The sequence below is a fragment of the Pongo abelii genome, chromosome X (assembly GCF_028885655.2).
Source record: "Pongo abelii isolate AG06213 chromosome X, NHGRI_mPonAbe1-v2.0_pri, whole genome shotgun sequence".
NCBI lineage: Eukaryota > Metazoa > Chordata > Mammalia > Primates > Hominidae > Pongo > Pongo abelii.
In genome coordinates, this window is record NC_072008.2 from 43,445,144 (window position 1) to 43,464,214 (window position 19,071).

The following is a 19,071-nucleotide window of genomic DNA, read 5'->3' on the forward strand; positions in this document are numbered from 1 at the left end:
AGTTTGGAAGGTGGAGGTTGCAGTGAGCTGAGAGTGCACCACTGCACTCCAGCCTGGGCAATAAAGCGAGGCTCTGTCTCAAAAAAAAAAAAAGAAAAATCAGAAGATCAAAAGAGGATATTTAAAGGATCTGGGGTCTGGTTTAAGGTGTGGATTTCAGTGTGGTATCCTGATCAAGACTCAGCAGTTTGTAACATAATGGTTTAAGATTGGTAGACACAAGGTCTTGAAGCACGCCTTGGTAAATAAACCGTTTAATATATAAATTGTTTTTCAGGAGAGCAGGCTGTTGTCTCAGATAAAGTGACTTGTACGAATTTCCTGAAGTGAAGACTGAAACTATTTATTGGTTTGCAGTCTTATCATTCCTGGGCAAGGTTTTTTTTGGAACAAATAACTAAGTCATGTTGACACAGATGATCTTAGCTCTTAGTCCTAATTGCTGTGTCATATTGATATAGTTGGATGCATTTCTCACATATTGCATCATGATATGTATAAGTGATTGTCTTAGTCTTTTTGTGTTGCTATAGTAGAAAACCACAGACTAATAGACTGAGTAACTTATAGCAAATAGAAATGTATTGGCTCCCAGTTCTGGAGGCTGGGAAGTCCAATAACAATGTGCCAGCATTTGGCAAGGGTCTTCTTGCTGCACCATCACATGGAAGAAGGGAAAAGAGAAAGAAGAGGGCCAAACTTGCCCTTGTAGGAAAGGTATTAGTCCTACTTACGAGGGCAGAGCTCACATGCCCTAATCACTTCTTTAAAGTTTCATCTCTTAATACTGTGACAGTGGCAGTTAAATTGCCATATGAGTTTTGGAGGGAACAAATATTCAAACCATAGCAGGTACATTTCAAAGTACAAGGAAGAGACTCCAGTGCTAATACACTGAGCACCTACGTGAGGTCTTTTCCAAGTATCATCTAATTTAGTCTTTACAACATTCTTATATGGTAGGTACTAGGTTCAAAGATTCTACATGAGAAAACTGAGGATCTGAGAGTTAACATGCCTGTCATAGTCCATTAATCTTGCTATAACAAAATACCACAGACTGGGTAATCTATAAATAATACAAATTTATTTCTCACAATTCTGGAGGCTGGGAAGTCCAAGATCAAGGTGCCAGCAGATTCAGTGTTAGGTGAGTATTGCTCTCTCTGTGTCCAAGATGGTGCCTTCTTGCTGAAGCCACATGTGGCAGAGAGCAAAACGCAAAAGGACCTAGCTAGTTCCTTCCAGTCCTTTTACAAGGCACTAATCCATTCATGAGGGCAAAGCTCTCATGGCCTAAGAAACTTTCAAAGGCCAAACATCTTAATACTGTTGCGTTGGGGATTATGTTTCAACATAAATTTTGGAGGGCACACAAACATTCAAACCATAGCAATGCCCAAAGTCACATAATTAGAAAGTGACATAACCAGAATTAAAATCCAAGTCATTTTTTTCTCCAAAGTTCATATACTTAGCCTCTGTAAGTATACTCTGTAAGTATACTGTAAGACACGGCCTCCTGTGAACCAAAACAATACGCAGTGTATTTTCAATCTTCAAAGGAAACTTGTCTGAAATTATGGGAAACTTCTTAGTCCTGGTGATAGTTGCAGGAGGCAGCTAAGGGAGGATCCCTGGAGAATCTCCGACCCACCCCACAAGTGTTTACATCAGATGCTTTTATGCACATGAGAGAACCTGCCCAGGCCCTTGTCTGGACATGCCCGCAATGGACTGCGGGCTGGCCTGTGCACTGGAAGAATGGGGTGAGCCACTGGGGATTCGTTCCTTATGCAGTGGGGAGGAGCGTGGCCTCTTCAGGTTGTGTGTGTGGTGGCCTGGCATTCAATCTGTGAGGTGGACGGTGTGTTGGAAGGACCCGTTTTGGTTTCTTTTTGCTCAGAGCTTTCTTTTAATAAATTCCGCTCTCCTCACCTTTCAATGTGCCCGTATGCCTAATTTTTCCTGGTCTTGTGACAAGAACCTGGATTTTAGCTGAACTAAAGAGCAAAAGATCCTGGATCATTTTGGTGGCCCATACTGGTACATGAGGAAAGGTGAGTAAAATACAGACCAAAAAATGTTTGTCCCTTTTGTTTCTGACACTTTTTGTCCTTGGACTTCTTTTGAGGGTAAACTGTGCCCCACCTCGTTGCTCTCAGGGGTCAGCAGTGTCAGTCTCGGTCCAATCCAGATTTTCTATGGCATTTTCCTTCTTTTTTTGAGACTGTACTGGCACCTATCCTTTCTTTCACAATATTGGGGGTGTTTCACCCCCACCCCAATGGCTGCAGGCATGACTCCCTGCTCCCCTCCCCTCCCAGGTGGGGCTGGAGCACATGGCCCAAGGCCCCCACGTGGCAGGCTGGCCAGTGTTCCCCACCACACGTCCATGATGTCTTCCCCTCACCTGGCCTCCCCTCCCCTAGCTGAGGGGTCCAGCTCTGTCTGAGCCCCAGGGAAGAAACAGCAATTAAGTTTCTCTCCCTGTTGGAAGAAACCATTTACATAAGAACCATTTACATAAGAACAAGCAGTTCTTTCCCCAGGCATCTTTCTGATATGATTTGGCTGTGCCCCACCCAAATCTCATCTTGAATTGTAGTTCCCATAATACCCAAGTGTTGTGGGTGGGACCCTGTGGGAGATAATTGAATCATGAGGGCAGTTTCTCCCATACTGGTCTCGTGGTAGTAAATAAGTCTCACAAGATCTGATGGTTTTAATGGTTTTAAAAGGGGAAACCCCTTTCACTTGATTCTCATTTTCTCTTGCTGCCACCATGTAAGAGGTGCTTTTCACTTTCTGCCATGATTGTAAGGCCTCCCCAACCACATAGAACTGTGAATCCATTAAGCCTATTTTTCTTCCCAGTCTTGGATATGTCTTTATCAGCAGTGTGGAAACAGACTAATACACTTTCCAACTCTGCACTTTAAGCTGTTTTTTTCTTTTCTCCACTAGGCCAGGCATTAACTTTTATGTGAGAGGCTTTTTTATTTTCCTTTTAGAAGACGTTTGACTAGGCCAGGACCCCAACTATCACTGTTTATATTCTCTGTAAAGTTTTAATTATTTTTTTTTAAAAAAAGGATTTTTGAGGTTGGTCTTAAGCTATACTCAATCTGGTGTGTTTTGCATGTTTTTCTTTATGGTTCTGTCAGAAAGAGAGATATCTTAGGATGGGATGTAGGCCTAGGATTACATAGGTCCACTGTTCAAGCCCAACAAACTGGTCAGTGGCAAACTTTGCTGAAGGCCTCCATCTTGTTTTAAATTATTGGGAGTGTGACCTGTAACCACATGGCAATGCTTTGTTTCAGCCTCCACCATTTACAATGGTGGCCCAGGTTCAATCCTGGCTTAGGGAATGAGTCCTTTCTGGTTTGATATCTGTGTGACCTTTGCCATTTGTTGATTCTCTTCCGCTCCATGAACCACCTTGTAGTTTCCTTTCTTGGAGTAGTTGGGAGGTTACCTTCGGTAAAGTTCAAAAGCCAGAAATATTGGCCGCTTGGCATGGCTAAAGTCGGGTAATAAGGGACTTAAAAGGATTCTCTTAAGGAGCGCTCAGCTTAATTAAAAGTGGATATCCAAGTTATGGGTATATTTAAAAGGACTTTATGGTTTTCTCTTCTTGGATCTTGTTTTGCTGGGAAAAGGTTTTTTTCTCAGTCGACTGAACTCCATTTTGCCTTGCCACTCTTACTGAATGCATGAGAGGTTCTAAGATAATTTCTGATGGCCTGGGACTCTTTGGGAAAAACAGAAAAGGTACCACAGATTCAATTTTTGGAGACACCTGTTTTCCTTGTGGAGTGCCAGGAATTAGAGGTGTATAGATCCCTCTCAAAACCTGTTTTTGTCTTCCAGCTACACTTGTTTATTAGACCCTAGAAACTACATGCTTTCCTAGCCTTGCTCTTAAAGGGCTCCACCCAGAAGCCAATAATGCAATTAGGAGGTTGGCAAAGGAAAAATTTTATAGCTACTGGATCTTCTTCTGCCTGTCTGTGTGGTTATACATGTGTTGTGTGTGTGATGTCTATAAAAAAGAGCTCTAATTAATTGACTTAAAGAAGGATAAGCACTTGGATGAAATATTTTTTAAAGGGAAGATAAAAGCTATGGTACTTTTTAGTTCATGTGACTTTAATCTTTCAGAAATAAAAACAGCCTTAAAGATTATTGGTAAAATGCAGATGTTGTCAAAATGTAAATTTTTGCCTAGGTGTATCACATTTATTGACTTGTGTATGTTAAACCATCACCATCCCTGCATCTCTGGTATGAAACCCAGTTAACGATGGTGGATTATCTTTTTGATATGTTGTTGGATTCAGTTAGCTAGTATTTTGTTAGGGATTTAGTGTCTATGTTCATCAGGGATATCAATCTGCAGTTTTCTTTTTTGGTTGTGTCCTTTCCTGGTTTTGGTATTAGGGTTATGCTGGCTTCATAGAATGAATTAGTAAGGGTTCCCTCTTACTCTATCTTGTGGAATTGTGTCAAAAGGATTGGTACCAATTCTTCTTTGAATGTCTGGTAGAATTCTGCTGTGAATCTGTCTGGTCCTGGACTTTTTTTGTTTATAATTGTTTAATTACCATTCCAATCTTGCTGCATGTTATTGTTGTGTTCAGGGTATCTAATTCTTCCTGATTTAAGCTAGGAGGGTTGTATTTTTCCAGGAATGTATCCATCTCTTCTAGGTTTTCAAGTTTATGTGTGTAAAGGTGTTCACAGTAGCCTTGGATGATCTTTTAGATTTCTGTGGTGTCAGTTGTAATAGCTCCCATTTCATTTATTATTGAGGTTATTTGGATTTTCTCTCTTCTTTTCTTGATTAAGCTTGCTAATTGTCTATCAATTTTATTTATCTGTTCAAAGAATGAGCCTTTTGTTTCATTAATCTTTTGGGGGTTTTTTGTTTGTTTCAATTTCATTTAGTTCTGCTCTGATTTGGTTATTTCCTTTATTCTGCTAGGTTTGGGTTTGGTTTGTTCTTGTTTCTCTAGATCCTTGAGGTGTGACCTTAGAATGTCAGTTTGTGCTCTTTCAGTCTTTTTGATGCAGGCATTTATAGCTATGAACTTTCCTCTTAGCACCACCTTTGGTGGATCCCAAAAGTTTCGATAGGTTGTGTCACTATTGTCGTTCAGTTCGAAGAATTTTTTAGTTTGCATCTTGATTTTGTTTTTGACCCAGTGATCATTCAGGAGCAGGTTATTTAATTTCCATGTATTTGCATGGTTTTGAAGGTTCCTTTTGGAGTTGATTTCCAGTTTTATTCCACTGTGCTCTGAGAGAGTGCTTGGCATAATTTCAATTTTCTTAAATCTATTAGGCTCATTTTGTAGCCTATCGTATGGTCTATCTTGGAGAAAGTTCCATGTGCTGTTGAACAGAATGTGTATTCTGCTGTTATTGGATAAAATGTTCTGTATATATTTGTTACGTCCATTTGTTCCAAGGTATAGTTTAAACCCATTGTTTCTTTATTGATTTTCTGTCTTGATGACCTGTCTAGTGCTGTCAGTGGGGTATTGAAATTCCCCACTATTAATCTGTTGCTGTCTATCTCATTTCTTAGGTCTACTAGTAATTGTTTTATAAATTTGGGAGCTCCAGTGTTAGGTGCATATATGTTTAGGATTATGATATTTTCCTGTTGGACAAGGCCTTTTACCATTATATAATATCCCTTCTTGTCCTTTTTAACTGCTGTTACTTTGAAGTTTGTTTTGTCTGAAATAAGAATAGCTACTCCTGCTTGCTTTTAAAGTCCATTTGCATGAAATGCCTTTTTTCCACCCCTCATCCTGGGTTGTAAATTCCCCTTTTCCTTGTTATATTTGAAGTTGAGCCCAATCTCTCTCCCCAAATGCAAAACCCCATTACAGTGGTCCCTATACCTATTGCAACAGTTCTGACTATAGTCTGCCTTACTGTTCTTTAATAAGTGTCATGAATGATTTTTATTTAACAATAATAAAATAATACAACATAATAATATATTTTATCTTTAGAATGTGCTAAAAACTTTATATACTTAACTCCTTTAATCTTCACCTTCATCCAGTAGGATAGTCATTATTGTTAGTTATCCCCACTACCCAGATAAGGAAGCTGAGGCACTGAGCTTTTAGGTACCTCACCTGGGTCACATAGCTAACAATAACAACAACAAAACCTCAAATGGACGTCTGCCAAGGCTCAATGCTATGCCTTCAAAACATTAAGCCAGGTGTTATTCAGACATAAAATAATCAGAAACGGAGGTTCCACCCATAGATATTCAACAAGTTCAAACAAACAGCTGCACTGAACCATTTTTACCTCTAAAAGTGTGGATCACAGGGGCATCTGAACCCTGCATTTCAAGTACAGTTTACAAATGATTTCACCAAGGGTTTTCTAATCTGAATAAAGGAAGACAAGGAAGTTGGGATGAAACACAAAACTTAAATTTAGTAAAAGGGCCACAAAAGGATGCTGTTGAATCCCTGTGGGGTTTCTTTGTGGGTGTCTGAAAATGGGAAGGAGATAGAAGGCAGAAGGGAGCTCTGTGTGTGATATAAATGACCACAACTCAATGTTTAGGAAGACATTCTAAAGGGAGAAATTTCCTCCTGTAGGACAAAAGAAGATAACAATAATAGCAAACATTAATTGAGTGCTTACTGCATGCCAGGCACCAAGCACGGTTCTAAGTGTTGTTGTTTTTTAATCATTACATGATTTGGTCTGATTTGATCTTCACAACAACTCTGTAAGGCATATTTTGAGAAACTAGCCCTGTCTTGTATGGAGAAACACAATGTAAGCTCAAAGGGAACTAATCTGAAAGGACAACTACTGCATTTACACAAAACAATATTAGGAAAATAAAGATTAATGGCTCTTGCCTATAGATTTCTATTTGTACAATTGCAGGAGAAAAGGGTTTTAAAATTTACCCAAATAAAACTGTACCTATTAGTTTGCAGTTAATTATTGAAAATGAAAGACGATTATATCACACTCTTCCCCAACTCTTCAAATTGGATAGCATTTCTATAAAATGAGTGTTTAGATATTTCTAAAATAAAAACAATACAATAGAGGAACAACAAAGAAAAACAACTCAAGGTATCTGAATTGTTTCCAGATAAATTAATGTGTTCAGAAATATTCAAGCAAATATTGAAAATAATTCAAGCAGAGAGAGAGAGAGAAATTATATATTTTCTTCTTATAACTATAAATGTGTTATATATGTATAGTGTAGGAGTCCAGAATATGCCACCCCAAAATATGCCTCTTTGGCATAAGGATTATTTTCAGTTTATTATTCTAAGAAACTACAGACACAGGAGAAGCTCTAAAAACAGAGAAGTTACCCTTTTGTAAGAGAAATTCACATCTATTAAAAAAAAAAACTCCATTTGTAAGGGTGTCTCCCACTCCATACCAGAAAGAGAGGGCTTACTCTAAATCACTAGAAACTCTTATCAGTGGAGAAGGTACCTACTTAAATTTGCATAACAAATGTTACCCTTGTTTACCATGTTTTTTCTAGTCACATTCCCCTAACTGCTTCCCCTCCACACCCTTCTTTCTTTGTTTCAACTGAAGATAGTATTTAAGCCTGAATTCAAAGCCATTTTTCTGAGATTTACTTTTTGCTCTCAGTATCTCCCAATGTATACGTAAGACATACATGTTAATAAACTTTTTTGTTTTTCTCTTGTTAATCTGTCTTTTGTTACGGGGAGGGGGGGGGTGTCTATCCCAACTAAGAACTATGAAGCATAGTGGTAAAAAATATTTTTTTCCTCCCCTACAATAAAATGATCTCTTTAGGTTACATTGAAAAACTGAGGTGAAGAGATATTCTTCCCATATTAAATCAATCACCATAGACACTCAAAAGAAAGAAAATATAAAGGAAGAAAGTTTTATTTTTAATGAAATAAGGAAGGAGCCACACAACAAACTATACCAAAAAGAATATGTTGGAGCTCAAAAACTGATACCCCAAAATATGACATTTGGTCATGGTGAACTGAAGAAGCTTTAAGGTCCCTCTGACTTTCCTCACTCCCTGTAATAGTCTCTCTTAAAGCATAGGATATGCCGGGCACGGTGGCTCACGCCTGTAATCCCAGCACTTTGGGAGGCCGAGGCAGGCGGATCACTTGAGGTCGGGAGTTCAAGAACAGCCCGATCAACATGAAGAAACCCCATCTCTACTAAAAATACGAAATTAGCCGGGCGTGTAGGCGCATGCCTGTAATCACAGCTACTTGGGAGGCTGAGCCAGGAGAATCACTTGAACCTGGGAGGCGGAGGTTGTGGTGAGCCAAGATCGTGCCATTGCACTCCAGCCTGGGCAACAAGAGTGAAACTCCATCTCAAAAAAAAAAAAAAAGCATAGGATAAAGTTGTTCTCTGAAGTTCCTTTATCTGCCTAAAGTCTGAATTCACCAAGGAAAACAATGGATTTTTCTTCCCCTCCCTGTTATCTCATTACCTATTGCAGAAAAGAAGACCAAGAATGTAACCACACCTGAACAGAGAGAACCACTTACCAGGTTATCTCTGTTCCCCAACCATTCATTCTCTCTAGTAATCCTTTACTGCTCCTCAATAGAATTTCTCTTGTTTTGCAAGGATCCAAGCTCCCATTCTTTCTGTAACTTTAAGATGGCATATAAGGGCCTGATGTGGTGGCTGACCCCTGTAATCTCAGCACTTTGGGAGGTAGATTTTGCTTAAGGCCAGTTCAAGACCAGCCTGGGCAACATAGCCTGACCCTGTCTCTACAAAAAAGATAAAAGAAATAGCCAGGCATGGTGGCATGTGCCTGTAGTCCCAGCTACCTGGGAGGCTGAGCAGGAGGATAGCTTAACCTACAAGTTGGAGGCTATAATGAGCTATGATCATGTCACTGCATTACAGTCTGAGTGACAGAGTAAAACCCCATCTCTAAAAATAAATGAATACATTTTAAAAGATGTTATATAAGCTTCTATACTTCACTGGGGGATTGGATCTTCATTCTGAAGGCTCCCTTGTATACACGTTAAATAAATATACATACCTATTCTCCTATTAATCAATATGCCTTATGCCAGTGATTTTTAGGGAACCTTCAGTGGGCCAAGGGCCTTGCCCCCTACAAATACCAGCCAAATGCAGTGGAACTGAAACCTAAACAGGGATAGATTCCAAGATAGACCTAAAATTCTCCACATATTAAAGAGTATTGTTAAGTATCAATGATATACCATATACCAAGAAATATTCTAAGTGTGAACTAATTTAATCCTGATGACCCTGTGAGATAGGTAATATTATTTTCCCTATTTACAAGCAATGAAACAGAGGCATAGAGAAGGTAAGTAACTTGCCCAAGATCACAAAACTACTGGTTATTAAAACTGAAATTTGAACTCTGGAACCTGAGTAGAGCACAGAGCTCTCCAAAAAGAAGTGGCAGAAAAATCCCTCACTTAACAAAGAAAGTTCTGATATAAGGCTGGGCTGGACTGAGAGTGCCTCCTTGAAGCCACTCCAACACAGAGCGGCAAGGAGGGCAGCCTTGAACAAAAAAAGTCCGAGAAAAAACAGGTGCTCAGCATGGCAGAAAGAGGCTGGGGGTGGGGGAAGGCAACAAATTTGTAGCTGTTAGTCTTTGTCAGGAGAAGAAGAGCAAGTGCCAAGTCGTCACTCAAGAAGCCTGTGGCACATGGGGCTTTACTGCAAGACTATCAGGCCAGTCTTGTCAGACTGTACTGCAAAATCCATGTAAACCATCTCTGAGACTCTTGATTTAAATCCAAGCAAGCTGAAACCTCATGTTCCCTTAACCACACAATTTTTTTTTTTTTTGCAAATAAATGATCTATAACAAATGTCTTCCAGAATATTTTGAAGATAGTTTTTATAACATTAGGCTGAGGATGGATTACTGACAATTCATAGAGTTGGTTTGGCCTTAGAAAATAAGGTGGTGGGGAGAGAAAACAGTAGAGGGATCCCTCCTTCACTCCTTTAGCCAAAATAAATTCCAAAGATGTGAAATGTTTAAATATAACGAAATGAAATTTTTAAAACCCTAGAAGATACCATGAGAGATTTTAAACGATAAATTTAGGATGTTTGATCAAAAAAGCTTAGCGACCTCTACAATGTCAGTTAAAAAGAAAAGCATATGTCCCCTTCCCCAGTGCATCTGTTTCTTTAGTGTATTTATTATACATATATATATAAAATATATGAAACATGGATTTATTTATACAATTATAAATAGTCACTCACCACACTCTAACATTTATGTATCTATATACAGCTATATAGATATAAAGATATAGATAGATATAAATGTAATCCTCACAACTCTAAGAGGCACATGTTTAGAAACAAGCTGCTCTGTCTTTAAAGAGTTAATGTGTAATAATGCTAAACTATAAATAATGCTTCATTTCATCCTATATAATGTATATATAGTCATGCATCACTTAATGAGGAGGATATGTTCTGAGAAATGCATTGTTAGGCAATTTTGTTGTTGTGCAAACGTCAGAGAGTGCACTTACACAAACCTAGATGGGATAGCCTAATAGACACCTCGGCTATATGGTATAGCCTGTTGCTTCTAGGCTATGAACCTATACAGTACATTATTTTAGTGAATACTGTAGGAAATTGCTACAAAATGGTAAACATTTGTGTATCTAAACCTAGAAAAGGTACAGTAAAAATATGGTATTATAATATTATGGGATCATCATCAATATATGCAAAACTGTTGTTGCCTGAAATGTTATGTTGTACATAACTGTATATATGTATATATACAGTCCTCCCTCAGTGTCCGTGGGAGATTGGCTCCAGGACTTCCTTTAAATACCAAAATTCATGGATGCTCAAGTCCCTGATGTAAAATGCCTTAGTATTTATGTGTAACCTATGCACATCTCCCCATATACTTTAAATCATCTGTAGATTGTTTATAATACCTAATATAATGTGCTATAAAAACAGTTGTTTTACTATATTGCTTATAAAATAATGACAAGAAAACATGTCTTTACGGACCCAATTAAAAAAAAATTATATCTGTGGTTGTTTGAATTCACGGGTGCATTACCCACAGATACAGATGGCTGACCTTACATAAAAAATGAACATAATATATGTAATCTTAGGGTGAGGTGAACCAGCATTTACAATTTTAGGCATAAATCCATGTTTCAAATAGTCTTCTTGATAATCTTGAATATTTTAGGCCAACTTCTTATCAGATCTGATGAGATTGTATGTATTTTTCACCCTGCAGTACAGTTGAACAGAAATGAAGACAGCATCAAAGGGCCAAGAACAGGAGGACAAACCATATCCTTGTAAGATTCTCTGGCTGGCATGCTGTTATTCATGTAGTGGACACCACTATTGTGTTACAATGTTGCTGACATGGCCTCAGTGACTGTGAGGACTCCCTAACATTCCCTGTGTCACTGAGTTACTCTTTCCAGTCTCAAATTGCAGACCCCCATGATGGAATCTGAATTACTGGTATATGCCTGGCTACCATAGGGCAGAGAGAAGGAGGACAATTTCAACTTTCTAAATGCAAGACAAGGCTCCATACGAAATGAGAGAATCCCAACAATAGGAAGGAATTGGGTGCTATACGGCTGTGACAATGAACATTGTCCACTATTGCATGTCTCAGCAATTCATAGTGGCTGAGAGCATGGGCACAGAGTCAATAGACTGAGATCAAAACTGTCATTTGCTAGTCCCGTGACATGACTGCTCTTAATAGGGTTCCATCAGAGAATTAAGCACTAACACTCCAAAACAATTGTTCTATACAATGCATTAATTTATTTCCTATGTTACCAGAATGGTGTTAGTTATATGTTCTTGGAAGAACTGAGAAAATAGTCACTCCAGTCATTTTCTATAGCGCTTAATTATCTCACTGAACCTCTTATGAGAGAAGCTGCAAGCTTAGATAAATTATTTACTTTTTCTATGCCCGTTTTCTCTTTTAATTTCTAAAGTATAGACAAAAATTGTACCATAATTTTTAAAGATAATGTAATGAGCTAAAACATGTAAAGAACCTAGAATAATGCAAGGCACAATAGTAAATGCCATTTCTATCAATATCATATCCATATTTATATTTTTCACTTCTACCTGTAGCATGGGTGCTCAGTAAATAGTTGAGGAATGAATGGATATATGCCTGGGTGAATATGAACAGTAGTGGTGTGCAGAATAAATTGGTGAGACAGGAAGCAGAAAGGCTGTTTGGAACCTACTTGAATAATACCACAAAAAGGTAAGTAAAGAGGTTTTGAAACAGGGAGACAGCAATGGAAATTGAGAGAACAGAGAGATTATTTCACACGTCTCAGAATCTGATAGGGTGTGGGGAGTGGAAATAACACAAACTTATGAGCTTGGGTAACTGAGTAAATGGATGGTGGTGTCATTCACAGAAAGAAAAAAAAAACTTCCAGAGAGGTGATGAGCTGAGTTTGGAACATTCAGGTAACTAACCTTATAAGCAGTGTGAAAGAGGGGATATTTATTCAAAAAGATTTTTGTTACCTTTTTCCATTTATCTTTTTAACTTTTTTACTTTGTTTAAATCCAAAGGACCTTCCAAGCAGGACTGCATTCAAACCATTCCAAGAAGAGTGCCATATTTGGTGGTTGGGTTGTATGGTTGCAAGTCAAAGAAACAACTTTTATTAGCTTAGGAAGAAGAAGTAGAAGGGTGCAGGAATTTATTGTGGTAATATAGGGGAATACTGTGGAAATAATTGGAAAGAATACGTTAAAACCTCAGAAAGAGTATAGTTGGGAAAGAAAGCCATCAAGTACCCAGAAATGACTCCATCATAGGGTTTTCTTTCTTGTGTTGGCCTCCTTATTCTCTCTCTGCAGACCTGTTATTTCTGCTACACAGTCCACATGCTGAGAGGTGGCCATGCGACTTGTGGCAGATATCAGTGTTCTGCCCAAATACCTTCCAATTCCAATTTGTCTTTTTTGTGGATCCCCTAGCTTTGGTATGTTTTTGAGGTAGAAGATCAGAGGACTTATTTCCTAGTCCCGACCAGATGAAACAAAGAAACTTGCTGGAACCAACAAATGGTGCTGAAAGCAACCTCTAATTGCCCTCACTGCTCATTAGCATAAGACACTCCCATAACCACCATGACAGTTTACAAATGCCATGGCAATGACCCAGATGTTACCACCCCTTTCAATGGCAACTACCTGGAAGTTAATGCTCCTTTTCTAGAGATTTTGGCATAGACCACCCCTTAATTTGCATGTAGATATAAATACAGCTAGCCAATAGCCCATAAAAGTAGATATAAATACAGCTAGCCAATAGCCCACAAGTGCCAACTCTGGGCACACTGCCTATGCATTAGTCCTGTTCCACAGAAAGCAGTACTGGTTCAGTAAAAGGTGCTGTCTTTCACTGCTGGTTCATTATTGAATTCTTTCTTGAGAAAAGCCAAGAACCCTCCTAAGCTAAGCCCCAAATTTGAGGGCTAGCCCACCTGCATCCCTTTCCCTCCCCTCCCCAGTATACATTTTGTACACTGGCTCAAAGGGTGAATTTAATTTCCAGTCTCAGTGGTAGCTAATTTGAACCTGATTTGAAATTGATTGTTTTCAAGCAGATACTAGTATGTATGCATTTATTCATAGACAGGCACTGAGTCTCATTTTTCTTCTGCTTTCTCTGCTAATCTGTTTATGAAATGTGATTTTCAGCAACCATGTACATACATGCAATGTATTAGTCTGTTTTCACACTGCTGTAAAGAACTACCTGAGATTGGGTAATTTATAAAGGAAAGAGGTTTAATTGGCTCACAGTTCTGCATGGTTGGAGAGGCCTCAGGAAACACAATCATGGCAGAAGGCGAATGGGAAGCAAGACACATCTTACGTGGCAGCAGGACAGAGAGAGTGATGGAGGAAACTGCCGAATACTTTTAAACCATCAGATCTAATAGGAACTCCCTCATTATCATGAGAACTGCATGGGGGAAACTGCCCCCATGATCCAATTACCTCCCACCAGGTCCCTCTCTTGACACATGGGGATTACAATTAGAGGTGAGATTTGGGTGGGGACACAAAGCAAAACCATATCATGCAATGAGATGAAATGGAATTTGTTTATTTCAATATCCATTTAATTTTTTTTTTTTTTGAGACATAGTCTTCCTTTGTCGCCCAGGCTAGAGTGCAATGGCACAATCTCAGCTTACTGCAACCTCTGCCTCCCAGGTTCAAGGGATTCTCCTGCCTCAGCCTCCCAAGTAGCTGGGACTACAGGTGTGTGCCACCATGCCCAGCTAATTTTTGTATTTTTAGTAGAGACGGGGTTTCATCATGTTGGCCAGGCTGGTCTCGAACTCCTGACCTCAGGTGATCCACCCGCCTCAGCCTCTCAAAGTGCTGAGATTACAGGCGTGAGCCACTGCGTTCGGCCTAACTTTTCTTTTTAAATAACATTTATTTTCTCTTTTAGGGCATAGGAATTGTAGTTCACACCTACAATTCTGTTTAGAGGACTGCCAAGAGAGTCTTGGAGTCCCATTTGCTGGGATGTAGCAGAGATGAAAGTGCCTGGGGATTTACATTCCCCCACCACCCCCAAGGCAGTCCTTAGTCAATGATAATCGCTGAAAGCATAGGCATGCCCTGTTTGCTTGTCTCTAATCAGAAAAACTCCAAAATGTAACTCACACTCCAGGGTTCCGTTACAGGATAAAATTGAGTAATCCAACCTTCTATGGAGCTTTTGCTTCCTCCTTTATCCTGCCTTGTTTCCATTAGTGCCTTACTGATTTTTCCTGTGAGCACTTAATGATTTGATTGCAGTCGTATCCTCATCTCAGGGTCAGCTTCATGGGAACCCAACTGTTATGGCTTGAATTGCATCCCTCAGTAAAGATATGTTGGAAATAAAGTCCTTGCAGATGTAATTAGTTAAGACGAGGCAATTAGGGTGGACTCTATTCTAATATGACTGCTATCTTTATAAAAAGGGGAAATTTGGATATGGAGGCAGACATGCACAGAGGGAAGATATACAAGGCGAAGATGGCCCTGTAACTAGAGTACTGCATCCACGAGTTAAGGAATGACAACAACTGCTGGCAAACACCAGAAGCTAGGAGAAGCAAGGAAGGATGAGAGAAAACTCAGACAGAGCAGGGCCATGACTTTAGACTTCTGGCTTCCAGAACTGTGAGAGAATAAATTTCTATTGTTTTAAGCCACCAAGCTTTTGGTACTTTTCTTACAGCAGCCCTAGGAACCTAATGCATTAATTAACAACAGCCTTGTGCCCAAGATTTTACACCTTTTCTCTTTCAGAGCTCAGTACAGACTGACACAAGATTATCTTAGCTCCTATTCCAGATTCTCAGAGTATAGATTCTGACTGGATTACCCTGGTCCTTGAAGTATACCTAGGAGATGGAATAACATTGTATAAGCATCCATGTTGTCATTAAGAGGAAAGAGTTTCCATTAAAACAGGTAATTTTTTGTTCCATGGGCTGCAAAGAGATCTTTAAAATGGCCACCACTACAAAAAGATTTCTCAGAATGGAATTTTCTGAGAAAAATTGTACAGTCCTAATGCCAAACTAGCATGTATCCAACAAGAAATGATGAAGAAGTTTGATTACTTTTTCAAATTTGGATGATGTTATAAATGTATAGGGTTTCCAAAACATGCGATTTGAAAAAGCTTCAAAGTTGATTAGTGTTGCCATTTTGACTTCCTGATTTGGCTTCTGAATGGTAACAATGCATGCTACAGAATAATGTTAATTCAGAATGAACAACAAATCTTGCTGTGCAGCGAAACATGAAGTCAATTTATGTCAAATGTTGTTGCACAGGGATTGAAAATAAACAGAAATCTGACCAGTATATCTATGAATTTACTTAGCAGAACAGTATTTTATCTTTTAAGCCAATTCTAAAAGGGAAAAGAAAAGAGATAGAGTTTCCTTTTCTTTTTTCTTATGATTCAAGCTAGAAGCAGAACATTTTGTACACTGGCTCAGAGGGTGAATTTCATTTCCACTCTCAGCAGCAGCCAATTTGAACCTGATTCGAAGTTGATTGTTTTCAAGCAGTTCCTAGTATATATGCATTTATTAATAGACGAGCACTGAGTCTTATTTTTCTTCTACTTCCTCTACTAATCCAGTTATGAAATGTGATTTTCAGCAACCCTGAACATACATGCAATAAGATGAAATATAATTTGCTTATTTCAATATCCATCCAACTTTTCTTTTTAAATAACATTTATTTTCTCTTTTAAGACAAGAATTTCGAAGAAGGGAACCTGCATACTTGAAGTTTCTTTGTGAGTGGAAGTAGTGGCTTTCCACTATCTATATATTTGTATATACAAATTTTTGATGATCATTGTCAGTTACCCAGAAATAGACCGCGAGATGAGGATTCAGGTGCAAGTTGTTTATGAAGGAAGTACTGCCAGGAGAATCTTGTAAAAGAGTGAGAAAAACAGGAGAGGAAAGAGGAAGAAGCAAGCAAGTGTGTGGTTTTAGGCCAGGTCCTTACCTCAGCCTAATCCTGCGTAAATCACAGCTCAGAGTTGGAGCTGTTTCAAGGAAAGTAGCTGGGCTTTATAACTCCTGCACCAGCCAGTCCTGGAATAAGAGTCACTGGCTTTAGGGTAGGGGTAAAAGGGCGGTTTGTCAACTCTCAGGCACTTCAAACTTTTTGCTGTTGAGGCAAAGCAAACCCAGTAGCCCAAGAGTGGGCCTTCAAAGAGAAACACAGGTGTGCGATTTCAAGGAAAAACACACAGTAACTGGAAAAACGATGCTCTGAAATGCTAAAAGAGACTCAGCAGTATACTTAGTGACATCCCTATGCCAGGTACCTTCCAATTGATTTCATTAGGATAGAAAGTACAGCTTTTTGGTTTACCTTCTCCCCAAGCTTAGACAGCCTGCTTTAGCCTTCTGCACCACAGCCCCCACACTTAGCCCAAACTCCTGGGTTACCACATCTCAGCCTGGACTTCAATGTCCTTGGTCCTCAGTAATCTGGCAGGGTGGATCCAGTATAGACTATTTTTTCCTTTTTAACTTGAAATCTGATTGACTTGTGACCCTTGCTTAATTGAAGGCAAAACTTTATCTTTGATAATACTGCAAAATTGAACTTGCCAAAATTATTATTTTAGACAATATGTTTTAAACATCAGGAAAAATTTAAAGTCTATTTATTAAGCCTTTCACTATGCATTCAGAAATTTCCACTAATAATACCATATTTCCTCAAGTCTCTCTGCCACGACCCTCATATATGTATTCATTTCTGACGATATCTGAAAAAAATATATAGGTCTGCTTCTACAGCAACCTTCCCCATAGGCTGCTACAATCAAAAACAATAATCTAGGTGGGCTATAAACACTGCACCTCACCATCACAGTGTCCAAGTAGAATTGTTATAACTTGGCAAGATGAACCCAAGTTTTGTCCTCAGCTCCTCCTTTCTTTCTAGGATTTATACATGCTTGGGAATGTCTGGAATCCTGAGGAGGCAGTCAGAGAAATATCTCCTTATATGAGAGTTTGATTTGCCTCCTGGGAAGGACTTTCCATGAGGGAAAAAGAGTCATATGGATAGAACATGGCCAAGGGCAGAGTCATATGGATAGAACATGGCCAAGGGCAGTGGACAGGATCTGAGGGAAAAGGACAATCTTATCACAATCCAATAATAAAATCATATTGTTGGTATCTTTTGTGACTGTCTTCTTTAGCTTAACATTGTTTGTGACAGTTGGATATAGCCATTCTCCCTTCGTTTTCCTTTCTATACTTTCTGGATGCAACACAATTTGTTTGTCTAGTGTACCATTGAGTACATGTAGATTGTTTCCGAAAACAAAGTCAGTGATTTCAGTCCTGACTCAGTCCTCCAGTCCAGCTCCCAGGAACTCATGCCTAAGCCTCATTATGAGGAGGCACTATTACAGGAGAAAGAAAGAGTTAATATGTAAGGACATTGGTGTGATAAGACATCAACCATGTTAGTTCCAGCATTTTTGTTGGTGATGCCAGATAGCAGGCATTGCTGGCTTATTTCTTCTAGCAATCCTAGGCGCTCTTTCTGTCACAATTTATAATCTGTTTATCTAAATCCACCGCCTTTAACCTAGGAGACAAAATATGTTGTGTTCAGAAAATACTCACTAAATCACAGTCCAAGATTGAGGGCCCTGAGGCAGCACCTCACAAGGATGCTATTAGAGGAGGCCTCAGTGATTTTGAAGATGAGGGCTGGGCACAGCCACCTCTGCTCAGACTTTGTGGGCATGTCAGTGGCAGCAGGAGCAGCAGGTCTGTGTGAGTATGCACTGCTGGTTACCACCTTGTGCCTCATTTAACTGCTTGGAAAAAAAATAAAGGGAGATGGAGTCAAGGGTAATAAGAAAAATACACAAAGTTTATAAAGTAATTATATATCAAACACTTGTTTAAAACTAGTAGGATACCTGAGTTCTGTTATTTTTACCACCTGTGTTAATAATAATAATCAAACAATGCCTACACCTAAGTACCCTACTATGGTCCCCCTTGCCATCACATTCTTCTCTTGTTCTCCCAGTGACAACCATGGTCTAGCCATCTGTGATGATTATTTTCTTCATTTTCTTTACAGATTTTCAACCTGAGTATGGATTCCTACATGACATAGTTTGGCTTGCCTTGCTTTTGAACTTTGACATGAATAAAATCATATTGTTGGTGTCTTTTGTGACTGTCTTCTTTAGCTTAACAGTGCTTGTGACAGTTGGATATAGCCATTCTCCCCGGTTTTCCTTTTTGTATTTTCTGGATGCAACAAAATTTGTTTGTCTGGTGTACTATTGAGTACACGTAGATTGTTTCCAGTTATTGGCTTTATGAACAATACTGCTTAAATACTCTGTATTCAAGTGCACACATGAAAGAATTTCTCTCAGGTATA

At 39.0% G+C, this 19,071-nt stretch overlaps 1 long non-coding RNA gene across 1 annotated transcript in view; it reads left to right on the top strand.

Annotated features, from left to right (window-relative positions):
* Nucleotides 1-1,846: 1,846 nt before the first annotated feature.
* LOC103889039 (uncharacterized) overlaps nucleotides 1,847-19,071 on the top strand; it is a 49,678-nt gene continuing 32,453 nt past the window's right edge. The window contains exons 1-2 of the long non-coding RNA XR_653400.2: nucleotides 1,847-2,060; nucleotides 15,451-15,582. This is a non-coding gene — a long non-coding RNA (uncharacterized LOC103889039). The remainder of the gene's footprint in view (nucleotides 2,061-15,450; nucleotides 15,583-19,071) is intronic.